This window comes from Scophthalmus maximus, chromosome 3, assembly GCF_022379125.1.
Source record: "Scophthalmus maximus strain ysfricsl-2021 chromosome 3, ASM2237912v1, whole genome shotgun sequence".
Lineage (NCBI taxonomy): Eukaryota > Metazoa > Chordata > Actinopteri > Pleuronectiformes > Scophthalmidae > Scophthalmus > Scophthalmus maximus.
This window is the reverse complement of record NC_061517.1, coordinates 26,366,320-26,381,691: the sequence shown is the minus strand read 5'-3', so window position 1 is coordinate 26,381,691 and position 15,372 is coordinate 26,366,320. Positions and strand designations below refer to the sequence as shown.

Sequence of the window (15,372 nt, the reverse complement as noted above, 5' to 3'; positions counted from 1 at the left end):
TACTCTACTATCAAAGGTGCACACTGCTATTTATATATGTCAGAGACCAGATTATTTCTCTAAGGGATTTCAACAATAAGAATTAAAGTTCAGGTTCTACTGCGCATACTAATAATGGGACTAATGGAACCACTCATGTCGCATGTACTTAAGCGTGACATGCATTCGTCCTCGACTATTAACATCTATCAAGAATAAATATGTGCTTCAACGTGGTCATACACACCAACATCACAACAGACACATCCCACATGTGAGATACCATCTCCCACTTGGGAGAGTCACATCAGGAATGAATCTCATCCCGTCCGATGAATCGTTAAAGAGCCCGTGTGCTGCGGCGGAACGAGCGTCGTTCCCCCGGAGAGCGCGGCTCGGTCAGCGGGGGGGGGGCGAAACGCTTCCTCTACCTGGCAAAGTCAAGTGTGTCTCAGATGGGAGGTGATCACCCCCGTGTCTCCCCCCTTCCAGGCCTCGCACCTGATTGATGGAAGTCCGACATGTGCTAAACTAAAAAATTCTCCCGCCGCTTCGTATGCTGACGCCGGACTGTGAGCAAACATGCCGTTGAGTTACCAGCTGCCTTCGAGCGTCCATGCCACTTCCGCGCCAGCCTCGATCTGTTGGAGGGAACCTGTTTTCTTTCTTAATTTGAAATGCTTGTGGGCGTCAGCAGTCTTCTAGCAGGGAGTGGGTGGCCTACAGTAAAAGTCAATGTTTCTAACGTGTGACGCACAGAATCGGTCTAATACTCAAACGCGTACTAGTCTGGGACCTCTCGGTTCATTTTCTACTTTCAAAGAGGCGTCACCAACCGACGCAGACGAATCATGTGACGTCTGTTGAGCGACGCGAAGATGTCAACAGGCCAGAGCAGAGAGGAGATGTCTGTGGTGATGATTCCACAATGGCTGTGAACCAGTGTTTTTGTGGGAGAAATTGGAAAAAAAATATGTGGAACGTTAAGTCAAATGATTTTGCCCTTTGGGATGAATAAAGCTGTTTGAATTGAAATGTTCCTTCATCGGCGGCAGCCATCTTGGTTGTCTACAAAAGTCGCTTCCCGCCGCGTCGCCCACTATCAGATGATCGATTGTGATTGGACCCGCAAGTTTTCTGCCGGAGGGGAAATGGCTTCCCAATGGAGGAGATGCAGACAGAGAATTGAAACGAGCTCCCAGAACTCGCCTGGGTCCCGGTGCTAGACGCAGCAGTAAATACTGACTAAAAGAATCTGAGCTTTGTACAGGACGGCTCCTTGCTGCTCCTCCAGGAATGGCCATTTACTTTACAGTAATACTCCTGCTCCTGTTCTGCCCATTTGGCTCAAATTAGTCTGTTGGAGCTCCATTAGACGTGGACAGAGGAAATGGGGATTTGACAAAGCCTGTGCCAGCGTCTCAACTGGGCATGTTTTATGAATATGTGTTGATTTCCAGCCTTGTTTTTCACTCTCCGTCTCTGCTTTATTCACGACGGCCTGATACAGCGTCTTTCCGTTTTGCTTGCTTTTTTTAATGTTTATTTTTTTAAGGGTGTTAATCTCTCCAGAGTTGAGTGACGGATTAAAACCCGTTCATTTGATCTTGTTTTCAATCATTTTGATCTCAGAAACCCGCTGCAAAAGTCATCAGGAGTGGAGAGATGATTACAATCTCACGGGCAGTCTGGGGAAAGTTGCACTGATGAATCTGCTTTACGGTTTTCATTTTTCATACGCCGTGAGGGCCATGAACGCACCACTGTCCTTCTCCACAGACAGACTCTGAGCAGTGGTCATGAAGGATCGACTGGAAGGGCCAATGTATAATTAAGAGTTCTCTCTCGATGGCATGAAGTGTTTTTCCACGTGTTGTTGGTGTTTTTACAAAAGCATCAAGTAATAATTGATAAAATGGTGACAGTGTCGGCCTCACGTGTTTGGACGTCAGACCGTTTGCTGGCGGTGATCAAAGAAGAAAAATGCTATTTCTCAGCCTGGAAGGTTACATGTTACATACAGTAGGTTTCATAAAGCACAGCCTGTCTCATTCGCTTGCTTCAGTTTTTTTCCCTAGTTCATCACCAGACCCATCACGTGGAAGACAATCACACAACGTGTTGTCAACCGTATTGAGGAGCAACCACCAAATCACCTCACTGGACCGAAGTGACACTCGCAGCTCTGCCTACACGCAGCAGCTGCTCGGCCTCCCGGGTCGGGTCGGGTTGGTTTGGCATCGTCGCGCGTGTAGGTTACTGCAGAGGAGACGGAGCCCGTGGCGGCTCAGGCCGAGGCTCCTGCGTGGCGTAGCTGCTGCTGTCTGGCTCGGCGTGATCATCCTTCCCTCTGCCCTTGGTACAACTCTGACCCCACTGCCGTGTGCAGCGTTATTGCTTTATGGAAGCGAGGTCTCCATCCACGCAGACAGCTGCCGGAGACGTGTTCTGTTGAATTAATGCAGAGCTGGCGGGCGGCATCGTGGAACAAAAATAGAAACTATCATTTTCTCCCTCTTTCTTTCTCTTCTGGAAGGAGCACAGAACAGACCAGGACGGGATCCGAAATGATCACATGGCACCACTTGCTTTTACCATATGTAAAACTTTCTCCGACTTAAACCGAGTGCTTTGTGTTGCCTGAACATGAATAGCACACTATTGTTCAAGCAAAGTGTATATGTCAATTGTGGATACTCTAAGTATAATACACTGTTTTGCAGATGAGTCAATTTAAAACGTATTATGTGGATGTAAAAAAGAAAGAAAATGTAATCAGGGCAACTGATGTCTCTTTCAGAAACCTATCTGCTGTTGTAAATGAGCTGCATGTAAATGAAGGTTGAAGCAGACGCGCGGTGGCCTGAAGGCGGAGCTGCTCCCCAGGCTCGGTGCAACAGGGCTACAGTATCATTACACTGTGCAGAGAACAACAGTTTCTCTGCACAATAAACTCATCATTTACAGTAAAAGATGCACTACAACTACTTGTGTTTCTGAAGTAATGTACTCAAGTCAAGTAAGGTTTCGAAGATGAAAAACATGAGCGTTTATAAAATATAACGCTTGCTCTGTACTGTATCTTGAACAAGTCAAAACAAGGTGTACTCATACCATTTACAACATTAAAGTGCTGCCTGCATATTTATTCCCCCGTGGCTAAAATCCAGCAGTCGTACTTTCTGATGATTTCTGGCGGATGTTTACAGGTTCAGTCGGATGTCCTCTGTGGAACACACCGTACACAGCGTCCCGCCGCGATCCAGGACATCTGATCTCATCTCAGTGGGCTCCGGGCGACTGAAGTTTATGAACGCGTGTGGATCCGGGGCTTTTCCTCTCAAGCAACGCAGAAGGCTTCTTCAACTTATTGCAAGAGATTGTTGGCCTGAGAAGAAAAAAAATGATATATATCTACTGTTTACAGTTATTATCCCCCTACAAATCTGCCAGAATCGGACAGCAGTCAAAGATGTGGCAGGAGCAGACCATGCTATCAATTTTCTTCTTCGTTGTTAATTTTTTCTAAATAAGCAGAGCAGAGATATCTGATGAAGTATCAAGAATATTTAGCATGATTTCTTTGCTGTCGCTTTTCTTTTACTGGCATTACTATTTGAAGCATGACAACCTCATTATATGTTATTTGTGAGCCCTGAATATAATCATATTTTTCACCTCTGTGTTTACAGGCAAAGTTAAGTGAGATGATCAGTAAAACACATAAACTGTGCATGAGGTCATGCTTTGCAACATGTCGACTTTTTATTCCTCAACCTCACCGATGACCTTGTTTCAAAGACAGAAAGGCTGTGATGCAGCCATTAATAATTTTTGCGCTGCACTAAATTTCAGGCCGCTGCATCACCTGCTGGCAAATAATAAAACACTCCTCGCCCCGTACATCACGAGCCCACCTTCACTCATTCCGACAGATGCGTCATCATTTCGGGGGAGGAAACAGGACGGAGTGTGTCTTCCAAGTGTTTATTTGAGCTCCTATTTATCATTATTAATGTTTGATTTGTGTGTTCAGTCCATTATTCGTGGAGGAATCGTCAGATTCTTTCACATGGCTGCCACTCGGCAGTACAAATCACGTTTCTATTGGAAGAAAATCCATGTTTACTTGCCCATACATTCTTGGTTTTCGATATTTGTTGTGTATTTTAAGATGTTGGCGTTTGGCTTACAGTCTGAACCTCCGAATGTCATCATAACCAAGTCAACAATATATGAAAACAAAGATATTGGCAAATTCTTATCGGCCTGCAAATACATCCCACCGCTGTTGAAATGCCATTTGATTAGCTGCTCAAAATAACCCGGACTGTAATTAACCGGATCTGCTTAATGGAAAACTGTAAACAAACAATGTAATTAATATCGTTTAATCTTGGGGCGAGGATGGCGGCTAATGTCTCACCCCCTAATCGCGCAGTGAGGCCGAAGATGGCGATGGGAGGATGTGGTGGTGCTGCTGATGGAAGTGCAGCAGCGTAATATGTTATGGATTAGTGTCGTGCAAGATGCACTCACACTGCATATTCAGCGAGGGATGATGTGTCTATGATTTCCCCATTGCTCCGAGCCGCGGGCCGGCTCACTTACTGCACTACGGGATTCCAATTTATAGCTGTGGGCGTTCCAGCCAGTATAACTGTGTCCATGTTCGATTTGGTTTATGTCTCGCCAACAAAGTCCTGACGCTAAATCCCCCTGGAGTAAATAATATGTAAATCTCCACGACGGTTAAGATATACGACCGTTATTCCGAAATAAGAGCTCCACTATTTCACAAAGTCACAGCGCGTTTACACAAAAGACAATTTATGGCGTTTAAACACATATCTGCTCGGTGTTCAAAGTGCTTACTAAATCAAACATTTTTTAGAGCCTGCTTTTTTCTCCAAATGGGCCGGGGGCTTGTTGACAAAAGATACATGTCGGGGCAAAGACGAGCTCGGCCTTGAGAGGAATCTTGGGAACGGGGTCCAAGTGAACTCACCCAGCTGATGTTTGAAAGCCTGGTAAGTAGGGCTGCAACTCAGGATTATTTTCATAATCGATCTTGATTCATCGATTAGTTGTTGGGTCCATAAAATGTCATAAAATGGTAAAAAGTGATGATCGTGTTTCCCGCAACTTCAAAATGATGTTTTGTTTTGTCCACATTGATTCTCATGATTTTCCAGTTTACTGTCTCAGAGGAGCAAAGGAACCAGAAATATTTAAACATTTAAGCTGAAATCAGAGAATTATGACTTTTTTTTCATAAAAGCTACTTGAAGCAATTAATCGATTATAAAAATAGTTGGCGCTTCATTCAGTAGTCGATTAGTACTCTACTGGCAAGGTTGTTTCCTTCAGTCCTTTAAGTATTTAAAACTTCATTTAATATATTTGTTTTTGTTGTAAACGTGACAACATAATACTGATGACTCCACACTGATAACATGTATTTCATGTTTTGGGTATTCTACGTTGAGCTCCGTGACAGAATGGCGCCCTGTCTGGGGGATGGCTGCAGGCCTGCCGCGCCCCTCCAAGGAAAAAGCAGAACAGCTGACGGCAGGAATCTGTGAATCTATGTTCATCTTTCAGGAGAGTCGGGCGAGGGTCCAGAGGCGGCGTAGTGCAGGAGAGCAACTGTGAAATACTGTACATGTAAATGATTTTTCTATAAATCTGAATGAGGCAAAATCTATCAGGATGACGTTAGAATGAGTCTGTGGATCTGGTGCTCGGGTCCTGTTCTTGTGCCGCTGTGGATCACAGCCTCTGTGCCGTCTTCCTGACCCGCCTTTCCCCAAGCACCGGGAGGATTTCTTGATGTCATCCACTTCTTCTATATAAAACCTCCCATGCACGGGTCGGTCTTCCGTGACATGTTCTCGTCCGCCACATCTTCCTCCGTCCTCTGCAGCCCGAGGCACTTCTCTTAGCTCCATCCGTCCTGGATCGCGGCTCTGACACTCGCTAATCCTCTCTCCCCCTCGCGTCATCGCTCATAGAGTCTCGGGGTGCCGGACTTTTGGCTCGAACCATCCATGCGGCTTGAAGGGTTTTGTCAAGAATGTCTTTATGACACGATTTCAGGGGGTGAAGGGAACACGAAGAGCAGAACATGAGGTCTTTCCAGTACACTTACAGTCAACAACTTAAAGGTTTCAGGTCCATAAGCAAAACGTAAATATCTAATCAACCTGCCTGAGGCTGATGAAACAGAAATGGACTCCACTGCTGACGAAATAAGGGAAATGAATGCAACTAAATTACAGCAACTTCCACACTACATGTAAACCCTCCCACTCACTGTGTGAGGTTGAGACAAAGGCCCACTCATTTCGCACAGTGATCTCCTGGGGGGGAGAAAACCGCACATCGAGAGAGGATTCGTTTCCATCCTACCTGGGAGAGAAAAGAAGAAGCTGTTTGATCAAATAACAGCACTTACTTTAACCAGAAGTAATTAATGAAGCCGTCTACGGAGGGAGACGGGATTAGAAAAGCACTCTTAATGGGAATTGCCGCCAAGTTATCAGAATATACAGAGGTGGAAACCACGTACGGTCGGTTGCAGTTGAATCCTTAACACAGTTATCGTGCGGATGAGGCGGAGGCCTGTTCACCAAGATGCTTGAACAGAAGGTGAGCCAAGCCTCCTCCAAGGTCCTCCTCCACTTGGTTGTATCGAGGATGAGGTCGAGGGATGGCATCAGTCAAAGTAGAACTCGTCGTGACGGTCTTAGTGAGTCCAAATGCTGTAGATCAGATTGTTTTTAAGCCACTTGGGGGGGCAGCAGAAACAAGTTGTAAGAGAACACAAAAAAGAGCCGTAAGTGGAGCTGCAAAGGCCATTGGAAATTTCAGGTTTCAGGTTCCTCTCATAGACTGTAAATAAAGATGGACGACGGTTCTCCACTTCCTCACACTGTACAAAAGTAAAGCCAAAAAACCCATGGAAACGGACGCTTACTTCTTTCTTCTGAATACTGAACAACTGCCAATTGTTCCCCTATGCATAAATGAAATAGCCTTAATGTGCTTTTTTACTTTTTACTACAATTTATTAAGTTTGTTTTACATCCCAGCAGGCATTATACCAACAAAGCACAATATAAATTAAAATAAATAAATCAGAACAAAATAAAACTTAATGCTACTACGTTGGTGCTGCCGCTCGTCTTCTCTGTTGGCTGCTCGGAGGTTTTCCTCGATCGACACCCGCTGGTTTGCGGTGACTGTTTTATTCTGTCTTTTTCACTTATTCGGCCGAACACCGAAAGTGCTTTTATTGCTATTTCAGCGGCCGAACATTCGGTGCATCCCAACTTTTTACACATGAGTAGTATTTGCTTTAGCTTTGGCGAGGGCACTGTTGTCGACGCTGTGTATTCAACACAGTGTTAGCCAGAGCTAACTCGCTATGGAGCCCACATGGACTGGTCTCCGGTCCCCGTGAGCAGCTTCCACACCGTGGAACTTGTCTGGACCATTTCATCTCACATCTCCAAAGGACTCGCGTGATTAGATGTTCGCTTGTCGTCGCACTGGAGTTGGCCCAATGGAGCCGGCGAGAACGGCCCGATCCCTGAGCGCTATCAAAACCCACCCCGTGGCTGTTTTTTCTCCGGATGTGTTTTGTCTGCGGGCCTCGGTGATTACGAGCCCCGGCCCACCGAGAGCCTTCTTCCGGGGCTGCGCGAGGCTATTGGTGGCAGCAGACAGAATGCCCAGACAGCAGTTGCCGCAGCAGATAAGACGCAGAGGAGATCAAAATTCTCCCCCGTCTTCCTTATCAGACGCGCTGGGCGCTGATTGTAGCGGCACACGAAGGGGCTGACCCTCCTAATTTTTAGCCTTTTTTTTATTCTTTTTCATGCGCCGTCTGAAGTTATGAGATTAGACGATGAACATTAAACTCCAGATCTTCTTCATCCCGTGATAGAAAATAGCATCCGAGGTATTGTTTCATGACAACCTCAATGAAAAGTGACTTTAAAACAGTGAGGGGGAAAAAAATATTGAAGCCATATTCCGAGTTAACATATTCCTCTTTTGTTTTGTAGCTGGTGTCGCGAGGGCGCCGCCACCTCATCAGAGGAGCCACTGATCTCGGTGTTGTTGTTTTGTGAGGGGGGGGACGGGGTGGGGGGAGGGCGACCCGGCCCCCTGCTGTTCCCGGTGCTGCTGTAATTATTTTGTTGTTTGAGGAATATTTGCTCTGACATTTTGTATTCCCTTCGCAGGCTGAGGAGATTGGAACCAAAGCAAGAATTATGGCTTACCATGTGGCAAAGCTCATTGCCTTGGATGTCGATGTCTTGTTTTTTTTTCTCCCTTCGCCGGGTTGCATTCCACACGTAGCGTTGTGGTGGCGTTCATTTGTGACGGGCTCTCGTTTGTCAGCGGTGGCCGATCATGCAGAAAACACTCTGGAAACATCAGAATTATTTTTAACGGAAGTTGCACGGCTGAATGTTTTTTGTCTGCAACCGAAAGCGCCGTGCCTGTATGAATTCGGCGTCAGTGTAAATAGTCGTCACTGAATGATGTATGAGCTCATTTGCTGCAAAGAAGTAACAAAACAATCAAAACGTGTCTCACGATTGCAATCCACCGACAAACACACTGCGGTTTGAAACACAGAGCACCATTAGCACACTAATGCATTTTCTTTTGCAAAAAAACTAATATATATATATCACTCAAACAAATGCACAACACAACAACAAACAAGAGCAAGTGCAACCAGTTTTAAATATAAAGCATACAGTACATGCATTTTCAGCACCAAAGGTTTACATGGATTAAAAAGAAGAAGAAGAAACAAAAAGCTGCATCAGTTGAGTCGACACAGTTTTCAAAGCTTGTCTCTTAATATGCTATGCTTCGGAACTAGATACGTCATATCGTAAGTCCAGAGAAAATCTTCTGCAAACACTCAAAAGGAACTTAACGTGACTTTTGGAACAATCTTTCAGGAACAGACTGTTGTTGCGTGACTTCATAGAAAATTATTTTCTAATTAATTTTAAAAATCTTTAAAAATCATTAATTTTAGTTCTGTTCTCTTCGTGCTTCATGTTCTTTATCCATTTATACTAACTAAGCTATACACCTGCAGCCCCCAGGCACCTGCAGGGTTGGCTCAGTAAAGGCCTTGGACATCAACAGTGTGACCAATACATGATGACACATTTCTCTCCTGTAAATATTTGTGATCCGCACTATTCGAAATGGCAGTGATGCGAAATCGGCAACGCTTTGTGACACTTATTCAAAAATGAGATGGAAGGAGATGAGCCCCCGGCTCACTCTTCGGTATCGTCCAGTGGTGAGGGTCTCGTCTCCGAAAAAATCCACCTGGTTGCTTCTCTCTGGCCTGTAATATTCACCCTCTGTACTCACGAGAAAAACGACTGTGTGTAAAAGAGCTTAAACGGTGCAGCAGTGTCTGAGGGCACGCGTCCACCAGACGTCTCTCTCTGGCAGTAATGTGTTGGCGCGGTGTAGGTGCTTTGTTGCCGTGAGGGCAACTGAGCTGATTTGTACCTCAAATTCAGAGCTTGTTGTCGCAGCCGTTCCGGCCAAGTGGGCCTGGCTGCTCCGAGGAGGCACGCTGGGTGGAAACGTGGCTCTTGAAAGAAGGAGGAAACTAGCGGAGTGGAGAGTTGTGTTGCGTGCACCTAGAGCAGGTTTTCTGTCATGTAATTAATACGTTAGAGACGAAGGTCCAAACAGTCTGTGAGGATGATGCGACCTGTATGTCGTGCCCTGCGCTCTGTTGATGAGGTCTGTAATTACGCGGCACAGGACACGACGCGCTCTGACCCTCACTTCACCCCGACGAACCCAAATGATCAAGTAATTGGCTGCTCCGTTCCGATGCTCTGATATTATCCAGTTTCCATAATTCGGTTCTCGAGTGGCCAGAGTTGAGAAAACGCAGCATGGTGAGATGTGACTCCTCTCAGTGAGGGAGCAGCGAGGTGAGCCTGCCAGGGGCCAGCCGCTGAAGCCGAGGACTGCGGGCCGACCCCAATTGAGGGATTTTCAGGGGGGGAGGGGTTCCAATCGAGAGCGTGTCCAGCCGTGATTGATTTACTGCTGCCGCTCCAAAAACGGCCTGGAGGAGAGGACCGACGTTTGAACCGCTGTGCATCCTCAACTGGGCCCTCATGTGAAATATTCATTTAACACACGGGAACGTAATTGTCACTCATATAATTTCGGTGAATTTATGCCAGTCGTAAATGAGCTAGTGAATCCATCACATCCACAGCCTTTTGGCCGAGCGCGGTCTTGTCATTGTTAGAATTTCGACTGACAAACATCTGCCCCATTTGGAGACTGACCATCCGGCCGGCTGATCTATCTGTGCTAGCTTATGTTGATCTCTGACTACACTGGATTCCATCAAAAACAGTTCTTTCTTGTTCATAAACAAGTAGTAGTTCTCAGTAGTTGTCTTGGTGTTAAGTTTTGGGACTCGAGAAGCGGTGACACGTGGAAGTACCATTGAAGGTTTATTCCATATATCTGTACTGTACATTCGTTCAGTGGCTTTCACAAAATGTGCCGTATTCGCCCCCAGACTCGAGCAAGTAAAGCGAACGACGGCATCTGAGCAACTTCGCATTGTTCGCGTCGAGTCATTTACACCTCTAGCGTCACCCGGCGCGAGTGGCTCGAGGGTCCGGGTGAGTCTTTGCACTGATTTAATCTCTTGGCGCTTGGTGGGAACGCACCATGAGAGGCGCAGAACAACCTCCAGAAGACACACAATGCACCACAGAGATGCCAAGAGACCAAAGGTCGGACAGACACACAAAGATCGCAAAGAGACTCACACAATCACAATATACAGCGTATGTGAGCTGTCTTTAGTTATTGACGTCTTCAGAACGAAGGTGATAGACCTGCGACTGAAAGACAGGATGGGGAAGAGGAGGAGACGACTGCTGGATTTGGTTTGAATAGAAAAATATAGCATGAGAAGACTAAAGCCATCAACAGCGGGAGTCCGGGAAACACAAGACACAGAAATGAGCAGGGGGCGATGGTGCACAGGACGGTCCCAGCCCGACACGTACTTTACTCTCCATAGTTGAACTAATAATCTGACCGAGCGACGATGAACGTCCTAGCAAACTGGCGACTGCGGTGGTTCATCATTGCGGAGTATGCGGGGGATTAAATTAGTGATTAAATATTAACGGGGGAAAAGAACAACTCAGTGTGAGTGTTTTGCAGCGATTGTGAAAGTGTAGCGGTGGAAATCACGCATTTATAATTCATACACGCGACTGCTCGATCGAGATGTATGGCAATTGTATTATTGTTGTGCGGGTATTGCATTACACTAATTAGGTTGTGGTTCATTTAAAATGTAGGGGGATGAGATTAGAATCACTCAAAGCCAAATTATGATTGCATTTATCTGCAGGTAATCTAAAAGGAAATTCCTGTTCAAACAAAGTACTTCTTGTTTTGGACGTCGAGCTCGGCACGAATTATCGGAAAGAGCAGGGAAACTTCTGCAACGCCTGAGTAATTGAAGGGCAAAACTGCGTGTGTTTTTTTCTGAGGGTGTCCACTAAACAGCAGCGCCGCCAAGGAACTGATATTACCTCCACGTTCCCCTGATGGTTTCCCTCGTCCCCCTGCAGGACTTCTCAAACGTCCGTCGCCTGACACGAAGGACAATCTCTCCCTTAACTGAGCTGAGCAACCTCCTCCTCCATGTTTCACAGTAAACGCCCCGTGGCTGTGATGTTTGGTCGGGGTGTGTATGATATGCAACATCAAACCACCTTTTTCCTTTGCGGACGGCAAAGTTGCACTCTGATCCTCCGTTGGGCTTCTCTTCTGTGATCACAGGGGCGAGAGCTGCCACATGACACGCCGCGTTTTCGTCATGCGGGCCCCTCGCAACGGGGAAGTCTCTAATGTCGGTCGCCAACTCGGTTGTTGGGATCCAAAAAAGAAGGGAGTGTTTGTTCGCAGCAGGATAAAATCACGCCTCCACCCTGAAGCTGACGGGAATAATAAAAGCAAAATCCTCACTACTAGAAGAGAAACGTCGTTGGTATTCTCCTCTGTAATCTCAAACATGCACACTACTGTACAAGGTTTGAAAATAATGGCGACGCACCACCTCACGTCAGCTCTCTGACGTGATCTCAGGAGGAAGAAGGTGCCAACAAAACACACGTGATTGACACGGTGCAACAACCTGCTCTTTCTCGAACAGTGCTTTGTAGTGATGTGAAGAAACTAAAGCAGAAGAGACGAGTCTGGATGAGAGAAGCAGAGTCGACTTCTTTTTGTTTGGAACATTCATTCATTCATCGTCTACCGCTTTATCCATGTAAGGGTCGCGGGGGGGCGCTGGAGCCAATCCCAGCTAACATTGGGCGAGAGGCGGGGTTCACCCTGGACAGGTCGCCAGCCTATCACAGGGCCACATACAGAGACATGTTTGGAACATGTTCGGCTCATATTCAGGTTCCTAATTTCTAGTTCCTAAATTTGAAAGTGGCTTATGACTCAAAAAGGTTGACACGCTCTAATGTTCAGTAAACACGTCAGTTTCCTACAGCTCCTCTCTTCTGCCTCTGTCTTGGTTTTAGCTCCTGTCTCTTTAAGGGGCCCTCCCTCCCACAGGAGCAAAGTCTGCTCTGATTGGCCAACTGGCCCACTCTGTTGTGATTGGTCACTGGACATGATATGCACATCTGTAATATGGTGACGTCATCACCTTACCGAAGTATCGACCGGGCGACTGACGAGCTGTTTCAGGAGCTTCGGGAGCAGCTTCCCTGTCGGGGACGGGAGCTCCCTTTACCGCTGACTTTCGGCTTTTTTTTTTATACTTTGCAGACCTTTAAAATACACCAAAAACAATATAACACTAGAGGAAATGGAATAACTGAAAAATCATAATATGTCTCCTTTAACCTCAATACGTTTCCGAAGTAATATACACAAGATGAAAGCCACGCCATATTAAAAATGTAATGTCCTTACTGTAATATCCTCCTCTGAGGATCTGAGGAGATTACGGTGTATAAATATACAGTCCTGTTCCCTGCTCAAAGTCTGCATGAGTGTGTGATTTCTCCCCTTCAACCTGCCTTGATCATTTTCTCCTGCAGCTTCATAACTTTATTTCCCAGAGTTCCCCTTCCCAAAACCCGCAGCAACCTCATCTCGACTTCTGGTAACCAGTCCAAGTTTCTAACTCGAGAGCGACCCTGAAGTCCCCAAACGCCCCGCGGCACCTGCGCTGAGGCTGGATCTATTTTTCTTCTTGCAATTCCTACAGTGACTTGGAACTCGGGGAGGGAGGGAGAGCGGCTGCTCAGGCTTCAGCTCGAGTGCTCTCCAAGACGGCACTGCGAGTCTAATCAGCAGCCAGAGAGCAAGAGGGAATTATACATCACATTAGAGTCTGAGTCTATGATGAAGAGGATGTTTAATGATTTCCTGTATGTGCATCAATGAGGTTAACACATAAGCAATACAACTACAAAGATATGCTTCCTGTAAGCTTTGGATTAATCCTCATTTTGTGGTGTAGTGCTTATTTAACAGTGGCTTTAAGAAACGTGTAACATCATATTCCGGGTTCACACACAATGCTTGTTGGGTACATTTATTGTTGGTTTTGCTGTTTTTGTTTTTGTTTTTATTTTTTGACAATGATAAAACTATAAATTCCCAGGACACTTTTTTTAAAGAACAGTAGAATGAAGCAATGCAAATAAACCAATGTAAGTGAGTATCATGTAATTAAAACGTCTTCAGCAAAGGTTGTTTCTGCTAACTGTACGTTAATGCTGAGTTAACAATGAATAAAAAGGTACGTGTAATGTATGACAGCTTGCTTACAGTGATTACACAAATGACTTACATTAACTGTAACTGTTGTTTTTGTTTACATATTGGCAATTAGTCAGTTTAGTAAAAGATGAACAATAATGGGAGACATTTTAAAAAGTTCAATAACCATAAAGGAGGCGCTTCAATGTGAAACTGCAATCGACCCAAAGTTCCTCATCACAAGAGACGACGAGTATCAGTCAATATCTAAAATAACAGAAATTATCATTATTATGATAACGATAGCAAATGACACGTGATACTTGGCGTCTCATTGAATCCACGTGGGTCGACTGTGTTTAGTGGGAACTGTATACCCATTAATATCTTCTCTTCTCAACACTTTATTTCCTCCTGGCTGTAAGGGAGAGAGTTTTTTTCTCCTCTCTCAGAGAGGCAGTCGAATGAGTTTTTGTTGACCCTCGCAGAAATAATCACATCTCGGAATTATTTCCAATACGCAGGGTCCCATTATCTGCAGAGGCGAGGTGTAAGCATGGGGAGTTCCTTTCGCGGCACCATATGCGTGCTCAGTAATGGGGTTCTAGGGAGAGAAGTTTATTCAGAATTCCGCCAACAGCCCATTACTCTCAAAGATTTCATTATAGAAAGGGTACGTTCTATTTTTTTTTTCCGGACTGAAGAGTTGGAGGATTTTGTGGATTACATCAACCCTCCCACACAATCACAGGCCACCGCCTCGGAAAAAAAGTGTCTCTTGAATCCTCTCCTGTTGGAGGACAAATCAAGAACATGTATTACAAAGTGACCCTGTCTGCTGAACCTCCTCTCATCCCCTTCAGAAGATCTCAGCCAGTCAAAGATTGACTTGTTCACGCTGAATAAAAAAAGAATACATGATTGCCGGCTCCACCCTTGGGTTCATACAGATGTGGTCGCCCAGTGCAACAGTTTGACATTCGACACCAAACATTATCTTCACCCACACAAAGAAAAACCCCAGACATGAACTCATTAATAAAAACTGTGATACTTCTCGTGTGATCTCCACAGTTCTGAATCAGGAACATGGGTTATGCAATAATGAGTCACTATTCCCAAGCAAATCACGGCTCTACTGCTCCATTCAGATTCTGGGGCATGGAAGAAAAAATCTCCCAGAGAGGAGGAATTATTGGCAATAAATTGTTTTGTTTAGTCACGTGATAAAGTCATGAAGAGCTCTGAGTCAGAGTTTTTTTTTAATGTTTAGACACCTCTGTGTTCTGCCTTAATGAATTCTTATTCTACTGTTAATTCAGTGTCCGACTATTTGATGTACTGTATGTAGGTGAATAATTTCGGGATAGATCCTGTGGGCTTTTGGCTTTAACTGAGTATTTTTCTTGCCAATTCCCAATCTATTTAAAGTACATTTTATTTTGATCGGAGAACATTTGCACACAACTAATTGTATCCCTTTCAGTAATCTTTCCATCCCTGCCTGCATAAACCCATAGCATAAGTCTGAAGCTCTATTTTAGCATATTGTTCTATGATCTA

At 45.3% G+C, this 15,372-nt stretch overlaps 1 protein-coding gene and 1 long non-coding RNA gene across 6 annotated transcripts in view; both read right to left on the bottom strand.

The window, feature by feature from the left end:
- Positions 1-15,372, bottom strand: part of LOC118314126 (NACHT, LRR and PYD domains-containing protein 12) — a 593,122-nt gene that overhangs the window by 303,436 nt on the left and 274,314 nt on the right. The gene's annotated exons all lie outside the window — the stretch shown is intronic.
- On the bottom strand, positions 3,118-11,727 carry LOC118314155. Its single transcript, XR_004794607.2, has 3 exons — positions 11,616-11,727; positions 8,271-8,417; positions 3,118-3,367 (listed from the first exon to the last, which is right to left on the bottom strand). It is a non-coding gene; the product is annotated as an uncharacterized LOC118314155 (long non-coding RNA).